Source organism: Triticum urartu, chromosome 4, assembly GCF_003073215.2.
Source record: "Triticum urartu cultivar G1812 chromosome 4, Tu2.1, whole genome shotgun sequence".
Lineage (NCBI taxonomy): Eukaryota > Viridiplantae > Streptophyta > Magnoliopsida > Poales > Poaceae > Triticum > Triticum urartu.
In genome coordinates this window covers 73,788,530-73,802,473 of record NC_053025.1, presented here as the reverse complement: position 1 = coordinate 73,802,473, position 13,944 = coordinate 73,788,530, and positions in this window count along the sequence as shown.

Sequence of the window (13,944 nt, the reverse complement as noted above, 5' to 3'; positions counted from 1 at the left end):
TGGAAAAATCTGGGGTGGAAACAAGGTCTTCAGAGCAGACAATGCTATCTGACGAAGCGCATGTCTTGCGGGTTACAGATAGCTCCTCAGAGGAGGATTCAGAGACAGATGACCAGTCCTATTCCCCCTCGAGGTGCATGCTCTAACTTGGCAGGGTTATGATGCTCATATCGTGCGTATGGTATCTTGCATTGCTACGTCATTTGCTTAGTTTAGACATGCTTTGTGTGAATGCCACCTGTTTAGTGTCTAATTACCATATATGTGAATTATGCAATGCCATCTTGTTGCAAGACATTATATATGTGAATTATTCAATGCTATCTTGCTGCAAGGCATTATATATGTGAATTATGCAATGCCATGCTGTTTAGCCAAGCATCATATATGTGAATTATATCATGCCGTCCTTTTTTTTGTATTTCTCATTGCTTTTGTCGACAATGTTTGTATATTCAACTGCTCTTCCCGTGCATCAGCCATTTGAATTGGTGATGGAGAAATCTGGAGTGAAAACAAGGTCTTCAGAGCAGACAATGCTACCTGGTGAAGCAGATATCTTGCTGGTTACAGATAGCTCTTCAGAGGATGATTCAGAGGCAGATGACCAGTCCTATTATCCCCCCGAGGTGTATGGTCATACTTGGTAGGGTTATATTACTCATATCATGCATATGTTGTATTGTAATGCTTAGTTTTTACATCATATACACGATATTAAATGCCATCTCCTTAGTTGACACATCATATATGCGATTGCCCTCTGCTCACTTCCTTAGTTTATAAATCATATATTTGAATTATATCATGCCATGATGTTTACATAGATAGCATGTATCTGAATTATGGCATGCGAACCCATTTTATAAAGATATAATATAATTATATCATCTCATCCTATTCACATAGTCATCATATTTTGAATTATGTCATTCTATCCGTGAATTATATCATGTCATCGTGTTTCCATCGACGGCATGTTTGTGATTTATGGCATGCCAACCACTTTAATAGACACATCATATAGTTATATCATGTCATCTTGTTTACATAGTCATCGTATTTTGAAGTATGTCATTCTATCCTGTTTAGTTAGCCATCATACATGTGAAATTGTGTCATGCTGTCCTGTTTAATTAGCCATCATATATGTGAAATTATGTCCTGCTATTCTGGTTGGTTAGACAACATAAATGTGAATTATTTCATGCCTTGTTTTCTTCCCTACTATCCATTGCACATGTCTATCTTACAATGTCTATACATTCAATTACTTTTCTTGTTTATCAGCCATTTCAATTGGAGGGGGTAATGGCAGTATCTGTGGGAGTAAAAACACGGTCTTCAGAAAAGATCGTGCTACCTGTCGATGGAGATAGAACCACAGTTGTACTTGCCCAAGAACTAGCCCCACCACACATAACCCAGACTCACGCAGATTGTACCCCTACCCAGTTGGACAGAGAACCAGCTACACCCCTTCTAACCCCAACCCCAGCAGATAGTAACCCAGTTCCTGTTGACACAACACCGTCTCCACCACAGAGCACTCAAACACAAGCAGTTAGTAAGGCAACTGCAGTGCCCAAAGCACGAGGACCACCACTCCGAACCCCAAGTCAACGCTTAAAGTAGAAGAAGAATTGTTCTTAGGTCAGGTTCCGTAGCTATGGTTCATATTACTTTACTCTTGCATCACTGTATTTACTCATACCAACTAATTTAAAATTTGAAGGATGCAATTGAAACTCCAATGGTGCAACAGGTATGTTTTAAACATGTTTATTTAATGTGTTTGCTGTTGTAACTTGCTCTATGTTGATTTCAGTTTCAATTGAATAAACAGTTATATTCTCATGCCATGCACCTTACAAGTGTTGTTATTGCTGTGTAGTTTCCCACACTTATATTCTGTCTAAGCTGCTTTGTCTTAAATAGATATGATTTGAACTTTATCTATCTTGATTTGGCAACATAAACTAGAATGATATAGACCATACAGTGACCATACTACATAGATATACTTTGTTTCATGCTGTTATCCTACCCACCTTACTACTGAACTGGTTTACCAAAACGAGTTTCATATACTACATTGTAAACCTGTGATGTGTTTGTTTGTTTCTCTTTTAGAATGCGGATAAAATATTGGAGAAGAGTACCCCGTTATGCAATGGTACAGGAAGTAATGCAGATAAGGTTCAAGATAGTGAGACATCCCTGTTGGTCTCCAAGAAAGCTGATAAAAACTATATTGAAGACACTGAGACAACCCCAAAGTCCTGTCTTGATGTAGTGTTCGAGTTACTAGCTACTACTGCTGGCACCAGCTCTTCGAACTCGCTGCCTGAATCAGTTCATCTTCTTGAGTCTCAACTTCAAGTTGAAATACATCGATCAGGCATTATGCGACAGGAAGCCGAAGGACTGAGGAAGTCCCTACAGAATTCAGATGCATACTTTCTGGTGCAACAACAAGTGCTGGAGGATTTAAGCGCCAAACAAGAGAAAGTTAATAAGCTTGCTAAGAATCTTGCCAGCATTATGGGTACCCAGGATATTGTTTCTTGAGCTCTTCTGAAGTGGTTTCAGTTCTGGACTTGTTTTGCTGTGGCGTTTATATGCTGCTTTGTTCCCTATATTTGCACTGGTGGCGAACTTTGATGCCCAGTGGATGTAATATGTGTAATAGCCGTGATAGCCTAGCGTAAGTTGCTTGCCTATTTATTTCCTTATTTTCTTGTTTATTTGTTTTCTTGTAGTCAGTGTAGTTCTTTTTCTGCGGTTTGCTAGTGGCCGCAATAGCCTATTTTTTAAAACTAGGCCACATTAACCATGTGCTACATATTTACTGTAGTTAACATGGGCCTCCTACGGGCCGTAGAAACAATGTGCCTTCTAAGGGCCGTAGAAACAATGGACCTTCTACGGGGCATAGAAACAATGGGCCTTATATGGGCTGTAGACACAATGGGCCTTCTACGAGCCGTATCATCAATGGCCCTTCTACGGGTCGTATGATCGGTTGCCCAAACATGGGCCAATAACATACCACATTATGGCCGTAACTGGGCTAGAGTTGAAATCGTCCGTTCATGGGCCGACCATAATGGGCCGTCGTTAATCGGCCATATTTGATGATGCTATGAAAACGGCCCAACGTATTAACGAGCCACAAACGGGCCGACTGTAACCACGGGCTGAATTTGGCCCACAAGCAGAAAATGACAGTAACGAGCCGAAAGTAAACGAATGCTGGAAATGAGCCCAAGAATAAATGGGCCCTGAGAAGGCCGAAAGATAACATGGGCTGGAAACGGCCCAACGGTATATTGGGCCGTTAATGGGTATAAAGTGATACACTATTCAGTACGGGCCAGTTTTAGCACGAGCCGTTAATGGGACGAGGGTTACTAAGGGCCTCATATGGTCCGAAAGACGTCATGGGCCATACATGGGCCGGAAGTTAAAACGAGCTGGAATTATATTGGACGGCCCAAATGACGCTACTGGACCTAATTCGGATAGGCCGTAAACGGGACCTGGGTTAGCGGGCTGTAAATGGGCTATATGCGGACATGCCGTTAACAGCTTGCCATGGGCCGGCCCGCCACCTTTTGACCAAGTCAAACGGGCTGGCCTTTTCACAGGGATGGGCCTCTGTTGGGCCGTGCCACATGCCGACATATCATAGGCGCTTTGGGTCCAATGAGTGGATGACATCTGTCCCAGCAGCGAGCCAACACGTGTTCCCTCTAGCCAATGATGATTTTACACGTGGAAAATCCCCATTGGTCAGGGCTGTTAATAGGTTATCGGATCCAAAACCGGACCCGATAGCTTAACGGCATTCCGTTACGATGGTGCCACGTGTCGGTCACCCTTGACGAAAGCACTTCTGTGACACGCGATTTATCATCAGGGAAGTGGACACTTCCGTGATGATAATTTTGGTAATGTCATGGAACACTTATACGACAACACAGGTATGACTATCTTTATTCTGTCATAAATTTGTCATGGATGTACATGCATGATAGAAAACGTGACCTACTGTGACAAACACATATCCTCACGGAAGTGTATTTTTTGTAGTGCAAGGAGTAGGGATTGCCATGCAACAGATGCACTAGAGCTATAAATGTATGAAAGCTCAACAAAAGAAACTAAGTGGGTGTGCATCCAACTTGCTTGCTCACGAAGACCTAGGGCATTTGAGGAAGCCCATTGTTGGAATATACAAGCCAAGTTCTATAATGAAAAATTTCCACTAGTATATGAAGGTGACAAAACAAGAGACTATCTATCATAAAGACCATGGTGCTACTTTGAAGCACAAGTGTGGAAAAAAAGGATAGTAGCATTGCCCCTTTCTTTCTTTATTTTTTTATTTTTTTGGGCCTTTCTTTTTATTTATTTGGCCTTTCTCCTCTTTTTTTAATTTGGGACAATGCTCTGTTAATGATGATCATCACACTTCTATTTATTTACAACTCAATGATTACAACTCGATACTAGAACAAAATATGACTCTATACGAATGCCTCCGACGGTGTACCGAGAAGGGTAATGAATCAAGAGTGACATGTATGATAAATTATGCATGGTGGATTTGCCACGAATACGATGTCAACTACATGATCATGCAAAGCAATATGACAATGATGAAGCGTGTCATGAATGAAACAGTGGAAAGTTGCATGGCAATATATCTCGGAATGGCTATGCAAATGCCATAATAGGTAGGTATGGTGGCTGTTTTGAGGAAGATATAAGGAGGCTTATGTGTGACAGAGCGTATCATATCACGGGGTTTGGATGCACCGGCAAACTTTACACCAACTCTCAAGGTGAGAAAGTGCAATGCACGGTATCGAAGAGGCTAGCAATGATGGAAGGGTGAGAGTGCGTATAATCCATGGACTCAATATTAGTCATAAAGAACTCACATACTTATTGCAAAAATCTACAAGTCATCAAAAACCAAGCAATACGCGCATGCTCCTAGGGGGATAGATTGGTAGGAAACGACCATCGCTCATCCCCGACCGCCACTCATAAGGAGGACAATCAAATAACACTTCATGTTTCAAATTTGTTACACAACGGTTACCATACGTGCATGCTACGAGACTTGCAATCTTCAACACAAGTATTTCTTCAAATTCACAACTACTCAACTAGCACAACTCTAATATCACCATCTTTATATCTCAAAACAATTATCAAGTATCAAACTTCTCATGGTATTCAATGCACTTTCTATGATAGTTTTTATTATACCCATCTTGGATGCCTATCATATTAGGAATAATTTCATAACCAAAGCAAATTACCATGCTGTTCTAAAGGACTCTCCAATAATATAAGTGAAGCATGAGAGATCAATAATTTCTATAAAATAAAACCACCACCGTGCTCTAAAAGATATAAGTGAAGCACTAGAGCAAAATTATCTAGCTCAAAAGATATAAGTGAAGCACATAGAGTATTATAATAAATTCCAATTCATGTGTGTCTCTCCCAAAAGGTATGTACAGCAAGTATGATTGTGGTAAACTAAAAAGCAAAGACTCAAATCATACAAGACGCTCCAAGCAAAACACATATCATGTGGTGAATAAAAATATAGCCTCAACTAAAGTTACCGATAGAAGAAGACGAAAGAGGGGGTGCCTTCCGGGGCATCCCCAAGCTTAGGATTTTGGTTTTCATTGAATTTTACCTTGGGTAGCCTTGGGCATCCCCAAGCTTAGGCTATTTCCACTCCTTATTCCATAGTCTATCAAATCTTTACCCAAAACTTGAAAACTTCACAACACAAAACTTAAACAAAAAATCTCATGAGCTCCGTTAGTATAAGAAAACAAACCACCACTTAAGGTACTGTAATGATCTCATTATTTATTTATATTGGTGTTAAACCTACTGTATTACAACTTCTTTATGGTTCATACCCTCCAATACTAGCCATAGATTCATCAAAATAAGCAAACAACACATGAAAAACAGTATCTATCAAAAGCAGAACAGTCTGTAGTAATCTGTAGGTTTAGAATACTTCTATAACCCCAAAATTCTGAAATAAATTGGTGGACGTGAGGCATTTGTCTATTAATCATCTGAAAAAAGAATCAACCTAATCACACTCTCCAGTAAAAAAATGGCAGCAAATCTCGTGAGTGCTAAAGTTTCTGTTTTTTACAGCAAGATCGCAAAAACTCCCCCAAGTCTTCCCAAAGGTTCTACTTGGCACAAACACTAATTAAAAGAATAAAACCACATCTAAACAGAGGCTAGATGAATTATTTATTACTAAACATAACCAAAAAGCAAGAAACAAAAATAAAATTGGGTTGCCTCCCAACAAGCGCTATCGTTTAACGCCCCTAGCTAGGCATAAAGATTTCAATGATGCTCACATGAAAGACAAGAATTGAATCACAAAGGGAGAATCATAAAACATGTGACAAACACATCTAAGTCTAACATACTTCCTACGCATAGGCATCTTATAGGCAAACAAATTATCATAGCAAGCAAAAACTAGCATATGCATAGGAAGCGAAAAGAAACAATAGCAATCTCAACATAACAAGAGGTAATTTAGTAACATGAAAATTTGTACAATCATATTTTCCTCTCTCATAATAATTAAATGTAGGATCATACTCAAATTCAACAATATAGCTATCACAAAACATTTCCTCTATATGATCCACATGCATGCAGAGTTGACACTCTTCCGAACTAGTGGGATTAACATTAACTAAAGTCATGACCTCTCCAAACCCACTTTTATCAAAAACTTCATAAGATTCATAATTATCCAAATATGTGGGATCTAAAGTTGACACTCTTCCAAACCCACTTTCAATAATATTTCAAACACTATTATCAATCTCATATTCATCATGGGGCTTAAATAAATTTTCAAGATCAAAAGAAGAATCACCCCAATCATGATCATTGCAACAAATAGCAGTCATAGCAAAACTAGCATCCCCAAGCTTGAGGTTTTGCATATCATTAACACAATTAACATTAAGAGAATTTATAATAACATCATTTAAATCATGCTTTTCATCGAAGGGACTATCAAGTATGGGTGCAATAGCAACAATCTCATGTTTAACAAAAGGAACTATAGCAAATTCATCTTCATAAATATTGGCATCATGGCCACAAGAATATCAAGCATCATGTTCATCAAGGGATATTTCAATCAAATTATCGGAGTCATAATTATCTATAGATTCATGCATATCATTATTTTCTTCCAAAGCAACGGTCATTCTTTCAATAAATTCTTTGACATAGACATTATAAGCATAGTTTTCATAGCAATATTTAAGTATGTCAAGATTTTCAGATTCGTAGAGAGTAATATCATACTTTTCAATCAAAGAAGAAACTTCATAAGCACCCTAAAAAGCAACAAATTCTTCAATTTGTTCGATATCATAGTAACTATAAACACCCTTTGCATAAGAAGATTAGATTTCATTTTCATTAAACTCACATAGGTAGGGAAGGTGTTTTTAGGGTTCTTAGAGCAACAAGTAAAATCACAAATTTCACAAAGACTCCAAGCATAACACAACAATTTGTTTATTCGATCCCATAAGAGTTTCCCTTTTTCAGACAAACGGTGACGCACAAAATGAGCATGCTCATCTAAAGATTTCCCATCAACTAGGCTAGTTGGGGTTTCAGCACGAGTGCATAAGGACCGAAGCTGATCCAAGTAGAACACTTTAAGTGGATCCATATCAATAGATTTTTAGCGAGCAAAGATGCCAGCAAATAGAAGGCACGTGGAAACACAAAAAAAAAGACATACAGGAAGATGGAGAAGAAAAGGCAAAGGGTGAAGTGGGGGAGAGGAAAACGAGAGGCAAATGGCAAATAATGTAATGCGAGGGATAAGAGTTTGTGATGGGTACTTGGTATGTATTGACTTGTGCGTAGATCTCCCCAGCAACGGCGCCAGAAATCCTTCTTGCTACCTCTTGAGCACTGCGTTGGTTTTCCCTTGAAGAGGAAAGGGTGATGCAACAAAGTAGCATAAGTATTTCCCTCAGTTTTTGAGAACCAAGGTATCAATCCATTAGGAGACTACACGCAAGTCCCTCATACCTGCACAAACAAATAAGAACCTCACAACCAACGTGATAAAGGGGTTGTCAATCCCTTCACGGTCACTTACGAGAGTGAGATCTGATAGAGATAATAATAATAAGATAAATATTTTTGGTATTTTTATGATATAGATTGGAATATAAAGATTGCAAAATAAATGGCGACAGAAATAGCTAGTTGACCGGAGATTAATTTAATAGAGAATAGACCCGGGGGCCATAGGTTTCACTAGTGGCTTCTCTCAACATAACATAAGTATTACAGTGGGTGAACAAATTACTGTCAAGCAATTGATAGAAAAGTGCATAATTATGAGAATATCTAGGCATGATCATGTATATAGGCATCACATCCACGACAAGTAGACCGAAACGATTCTGCATCTACTACTATTACTCCACACATCGACCGCTATCCAGCATGCATCTAGAGTATTAAGTTCATAAGAACAGAGTAACGCATTAGGCAAGATGATATGATGTAGAGGGATAAAATCAAGCAATATGATATAAACCCCATCTTTTTATCCACGATAGAAACAATACAATACGTGCCTTGCTGCCCCTGCTATCACTGGGAAAGGACACCGCAAGATTGAACCCAAAGCTAAGCACTTCTCCCATTGCAAGAAAGATCAATCTAGTAGGCCAAAACAAACTGATAATTCGAAGAGACTTGCAAATATAACCAATCATACATAAAAGATTTCAGAGAAGAATCAAATATTGTTCATAGATAAACTTGATCGTAAACCCACAATTCATCGGATCTCGACAAACACATCGCAAAAAGAGTTACATCGAATATATCTCCAAGAAGATCGAGGAGAACATTGTATTGAGATCCAAAGAGAGAGAAGAAGCCATCTAGCTAATCACTATGGACCCGAAGGTCTGAGGTAAACTAATCAAACATCATCGGAGAGGCTATGGTGTTGATGTAGAAGCTCTCCGTGATCGATTCCCCGTCCAGCGGAGCTCCGGAAAAGGCCCCAAGATGGGATCTCTTGGGTACAAAAGGTTGCGGCGGTGGAAATAGGGTTTCATTGTGCGCACGGATGTTTTCGGGGTATATGGATATATATATATATATAGGAGGAAGAAGTAGGTCAGTGGAGCCATGAGGGGCCCACGAGGGTAGGGGGCATGCCCAGGGGGGCAGGCGCACCTCCCTGCTTCGTGGCCGCCTCGTTGATTTCTTGACGTCCACTTCAAGTCCCCTAGATCACGTTTGTTCCAAAAATAACTCTACCGAAGGTTTCATTCCGTTTGGATTCCGTTTGATATTCCTTTTCTACGAAACACTGAAATAGGCAAAAAAACAACAATTTGCACTGGGCCTTGGGTTAGTAGGTTAGTCCCAAAAATAATATAAAAGTGTATAAATAAGCCCATTAGCATCCAAAATAGATAATATAATAGCATGGAGCAATCAAAAATTTTACATACGTTGGAGACATATCACTCTCTAACATAAAGATCATGGTGCTACTTTGAAGCACAAGTGTGGAAAAAAGGATAGTAGCATTGTCCCTTTTATCTTTTCTTTTTTTGGGCCTTGCTTTTTTATTTGGCCTCCCCCTTTTTTTGGGACAATGCTCTATTAATGATGATCATCACACTTCTATTTATTTACAACTCAATGATTACAACTTGATACTAGAACAAAATATGACTATATATGAATGCCTCCGGCGGTGTACCGGGAAGTGCAATGAATCAAGAGTGACATGTATGATAAATTATGCATGGTGGCTTTGCCACAAATACTAAGTCAACTACATGATCATGCAAGGCAATATGACAATGATGAAGTGTGTCATAAATGAAACGGTGGAAAGTTGCATGGCAATATATCTCGGAATGGCTATGGAAATGCCATAATAGGTAGGTATGGTGGCTGTTTTGAGGAAGATATAAGGAGGTTTATGTGTGATAGAGCATATCATATCACGGGGTTTGGATGCACCGGCGAAGTTTGCAAAAACTCTCAAGGTGAGAAAGGGCAATGCACGGTACTGAAGTGGCTAGCAATGATGGAAAGGTGAGAGTGCGTATAATCCATGGACTCAACATTAGTCATAAAGAACTCACATACTTATTGCAAAAATCTACAACTCATCAAAAACCAAGCATTACGCGCATGCTCCTAGGGGGATAGATTGGTAGGAAAAGACCATCGCTCGTCCCCGACCGCCACTGATAAGGAAGACAATCAAAGAACACCTCATGCCTCAAATTTGTTACACAACGGTAACCATACGTGCATGCTATGGGACTTGCAATCTTCAACACAAGTATTTCTCAAATTAACAATTACTCAACTAGCAAAACTTTAATATCACCATCCTCATATCTAAAAACAATTATCAAGTATCAAACTTCTCATAGTATTCAATGCACTTTTATGAAGGTTTTTGTTATACCATTCTTGGATGCCTATCATATTAGGACTAATTTTATAACCAAAGAAAATTACCATGATGATCTAAAGGACTCTCAAAATAATATAAGTGAATCATGACAGATCAATAATTTCTATAAAATAAAACCACCACCGTGCTCTAAAAGATATAAGTGAAGCACTAGAGCAAAATTATCTAGCTCAAAAGATATAAGTGAAGCACATAGAGTATTCTAATAAATTCCAATTCGTGTGTGTCTCTCCCAAAAGGTGTGTACAGAAAATATGATTGTGTTAAAATAAAAATCAAAGACTCAAATCATACAAGACGCTCCAAGCAAAACACATATCATGTGGTGAATAAAAATATAGCCTCAAGTAAAGTTACCGAGGAATGAAGAAGAAAGAGGGGGTGCCTTCCGGGGCATCCCCAAGATTAGGCTTTTGGTTGTCCTTGAATTTTACATTGGGATGCCTTGGGAATCCCAAAGCTTATGCTCTTGCCAGTCCTTATTCCATAATCCATCAAATCTTTACCCAAAACTTGAATACTAGACAACACAAAACTCAACAGAAAATTTCATGAGCTCCGTTAGTATAAGAAAACAAACCACCACTTAAGTTACTGTAATGAACTCATTCTTTATTTGTATTGGTGTTAAACCTACTTTATTCCAACTTCTCTCTGGTTCATACCCTCCGATACTAGCCATTGATGCATCAAAATAAGAAAACAACACATGAAAAACAGAATCTGTCAAAAACAGAACAATCTGTAGTAATCTGTAGGTTTTGATTACTTCGGTAACCCAAAAATTCTGAAATAAATTGGTGGACGTGAGGAATTTGTATATTAATCATATGCAAACATAATCAACCTAATCGCACTCTCCAGTAAAAAATGGCAGCAAATCTCGTGAGCTCTAAAGTTTCTGTTTTTCACAGCAAGATCACAAAAACTACCCCCAAGTCTTCCCAAAGATTCTACTTGGAACAGACACTAATTAAAGCATAAAACCACATCTAAACAGAGTCTAGATGAATTATTTATTACTAAACATAACCAAAAAGCAAGAAACAAAAATAAAATTGGGTTGCCTCCCAACAAGCGGTATCGTTTAACGCCCCTAGCTTGGCATAGAAGCAAGAATTGATCTAGGTATTATCATCTTTGGTATGCAATCCATAAGTGGCTCTTGTAATAAATTCATAGGGTAATTTAATTTTCTTTCTAGGAAAGTGTTTCATGCCTTTCCTTAATGGAAATTGGAATCTAATATTCCCTTCTTTCATATCAATAATTGCACCAATCGTTCTAAGGAAAGGTCTACCAAGAATAATGGGACATGTAGGATTGCAAGCAATATCAAGAACAATGAAATCTACGGGCACATAATTCCTATTTGCAAAAATAATAACATCATTAATCCTCCCCATAGGTTTCTTAATAGTGGAATCCGCGAGGTGCAAATTTAGAGAACAATCATCAAATTCACAGAAACCTAACACATCACACAAAGTTTTTGGAATCGTGGAAATGCTAGCACCCAAATCACATAAAGCATAGCATTCATGATCTTTAATTTTAATTTTAGTAGTAGTTTCCCACTCATCATGAAGTTTTCTAGGGATAGAAACTTCTAATTCAAGCTTTTCTTCATAAGATTGCATTAAAGCATCAATGATATGATTGGTAAAAGCTTTATTTTGACTATAAGCATGCGGAGAATTTAACACGGATTGCAAAAAGGAAATACAATGTACCAAAGAGAAATTATCATAATTAAATTCCTTGAAATCCAAAATAGTGGGTTGATGGCTATGTATAGTTTTGACCTCTCCAATCCCACTTTTACCAATTTTTGCATCAGGATCTAAAAACTCCGAATCATTGGGACACCTTTTAACTAAAGTTGACTCATCTCCAGTCCCATCATTATCAAGATTCATATTGCAAAACTGTAACATCCCAAATTTTCAATTTGGAATGTTATACATAGTCATCCATGCATATCATATTGTATTGCATTTCTCGTTCCGCAATCCTCAAAATCCTAAGCAACTCAAGGACCTTCGGAGAGAGTTGGGGATTTCCCGGTTTTCATATTTGATTTTTATCAAATATTGAAACAAGGATTTTTGATTTTAATTATTTTTCTCCCTGAAAAATATTTCATGATAAAACAAATGAGAGGAGATAATATGACTTCTCCAAAATAATTGAAATATTGGAGGAAAAATATTAAAATCATTTATTTGATTTTGTTTGATTTTTATTTGGATTTTATTTGCATTAGAAAAATTGCACGTTTTCAAAATTGCATTTTAGGGGCAAGAAAATGTTCATCTTGTTCTAAATATTTTTATTTATTTTTCTAGGATTTTATTTCGGTCGGCGAAATTATTAGAAAAAAAGGTTCCCGGGCCCGATTGGGCCTAAGGCCCAGCCGAGCCAGGCCGCCGCCGCCCCCTGCGAGCGCGCGGGTAGCTGCCGCCGCTCGGACCGGAGTCCGAGTCAGACTCCGCCTCCGCCTGCCACCGCGCCTTGCCCCCTCCTCCAAGTCACGCTGCCGCCGCCCTTTATATACGCCCGCCCCGAGCCCCAACACCACACCACCACCGCCGCAGCCCCGCCGCCCCGCAGCCGCCGCCCGCGCCTCGCGCCGGCGCTTGCCGCTGTCGCCCCGCCGCCCTTGCCTCGCCGGAGCCCCTCGCCGGAGGTACCGCACCGGAAATCCGAGCCGCCGGTTTTTTCTAAAACCGTTTGGTTTTTTAGAAACCCTAGATCCGTTTTTTTCGGATCGCCGGTTTTTCTTTTTTTTTTTCAATTTTCCTATTTAGCGGACGTTTGTCCGAACGTTCGTTTTAACGAACGGTTCTTCGCTCGTTAGTTACAGCTAATGAACGCTCGTTCGTTAGTTACAGCTAATGAACGCTCGTTCGTTAGTCTGTTCGTCAGTTTTCTTTTATCGGATTTATTCCGCGACTTTTCTGATCGCAATTTCTGATCCGATCTTAGTTTCTGTTTATCTTTTCGCTCGTTAGTCAGAATCAGGTGATTCAAGCGCCTAGAGTTTCATCTCGAAACCCTCTTTCTGTTTAACCAACTTAAATGAGTTTTTGCTACTGTAAAAATTTGACCTAGGTTCAGATTAGTAAACAAAGCTTCTTTCTTTTGCCGTTTGAGTTTCTTTGCTCCGTTTGATTTGATTCTGTTTTTTGCGAACCAGAGTTCTTAAGTTGAACCATCTGGTCAAACCCCCTTTTATTTGAGTTTTTCTTGTGCATCTCTTGCTTGTTGCTTATTTATGCTATTGTTTGTTTGCGATAGAACACCCGGAGTGCGAAGTGTGCTACTATGAGTCCCTAGGTTTCGCAGACCGTCAGCAAGGAAAGTAA